Source organism: Tursiops truncatus, chromosome 7 (assembly GCF_011762595.2).
Source record: "Tursiops truncatus isolate mTurTru1 chromosome 7, mTurTru1.mat.Y, whole genome shotgun sequence".
NCBI lineage: Eukaryota > Metazoa > Chordata > Mammalia > Artiodactyla > Delphinidae > Tursiops > Tursiops truncatus.
The window spans coordinates 98,296,451-98,298,184 of record NC_047040.1 but is presented as its reverse complement, the minus strand read 5'-3'; the positions used below and the strand labels follow the sequence as shown (position 1 = coordinate 98,298,184).

General features: G+C 39.4%; 1 pseudogene; it reads left to right on the top strand.

Moving 5' to 3' along the window:
- The first annotated feature begins 534 nt into the window (after nucleotides 1-534).
- On the top strand, nucleotides 535-1,297 carry LOC101333354 (pyridoxal phosphate phosphatase PHOSPHO2-like; annotated as a pseudogene).
- Nucleotides 1,298-1,734: the final 437 nt, after the last annotated feature.

Sequence of the window (1,734 nt, the reverse complement as noted above, 5' to 3'; positions counted from 1 at the left end):
ACACAAAAAAAGAAAAATTAAAGACAAATATTATATGATATCACTTATATGAGAAATCTAAAAAATAATACAAATGAATCTACATACAAAACAGGAGAGTCCGCAGGAGTCGCGCTGAGGCCAGAACGCCTGTGGATCTCTGGCCTGGGTCAGTGATGAGCCCTGGGGACCCGGCCGGGCCCGGCCTGGCGCTCCCATCAGCATCCAACATGCGCCTCCCAGGGAAGGACACCCAACTAGGTCCCTGCCCCTGGTTTCGGGATGGACCTGGCAGGTGTGTGGGAGAGCAAGGCCTGGGCTTGGCGTGTGTGACCCACAGACCTCCTCACGGGGGGAAGGTTTTCTATCATATTATCCATCATAACAATGCTGGAGTTAAGAAGTCTGCATTCCTTTGCTTGGAACCAGAAGACTTTTCCCCCTGCATATAGAGTAAGAGTAATGTTGGTTAGAAACTGGCTAGTGTTTAAAACTGAAGATTGTTATGACTGTTTAACCTGAGCTCCATGTTGAAGTAAGATTAATTATCTTGGAAATACTAAATTGGGGTAACCCAAATCTGTTTCTGGAACCATGAAAATTTTGTTGGTTTTTGACTTTGACAATACAATCATAGATGATAATAGTGACACCTGGATTGTACAATGTGCTCCAGAGAAAAAGCTTCCTATTGAACTACAAGATTCTTATGAGAAAGGATTTTGGACAGAATTTATGGGCAGAGTCTTTAAGTATTTGGGAGATGAAGGTGTAAGAGAAGATGAAATGAAAAGAGCAATGATATCAATGCCTTTCACTCCATGGATGGTGGAACTTTTAAACTTTACAAGAAAGAACAAGGATAAATTTGACTGCATCATTATTTCAGATGCAAATTCAGTCTTCATAGGTTGGGTTTTAGAAGCTACCAATTTTCATGACGTGTTTGATAAAGTCTTTACAAATCCAGCAGCTTTTGACACCAACCGTCATCTCACTGTGGAAAATTATCATGCTCATTCTTGCACTAGATGCCCCCAAAATCTTTGCAAAAATGTAGTTTTGGTAGAATTTGTAGGTAAAGTCACAACGAGGAGTGAATTATACATGAGTTGTTTATATATGTGATGGAAGAAATGATGTCTGTCCAGTAAACTTTTTCAAGAAGAATGATATTGCCATGCCACGGAATAGATATACTTTACAGAAAACTCTTTCTAGGATGTCTCAATATCTTGAGCCTATGCAGTCTTCTGTTGTATCTTGGTCTTCAGGTGTTGAAATAATTTCTCATTTACAATTTCTAATACAGGAGTAATATGCCAACAATTGAAATGTGTATCAGTTAAGATTAAATACAGCAGCATAAAACTAAAACCCCAAATAACAGTGGCTTTAAAAAAAGAAAAAAAGTTTTCCCTCTCACTTAAAAGAATTTCAGAGTTAAGTATCTCAAAGTTTCTGTGTTGCTCTACCAACCTCAGCACTTGGCTTCCAACTTATGATCCAAGATTGCTGTTCAAGCTCCATCCCTCACATCAACATTCTGGCCAGCAAGGACAGTGAGAGAGAAGGTTGCACCCTCATTTAAATTTCATTAGCCAATACTTAGTCACAATGCTCCTACCTAACTGCAAGGAAGGATGCAAAATATAGCTTTTATTTCAGATGGTCATATGCCTGGGAAAAATGGAAAAAGTAGAGTACAAAACCGATGTAGGTGCAACTAGTGGTCTACCAAAGGTGGTTAATAGG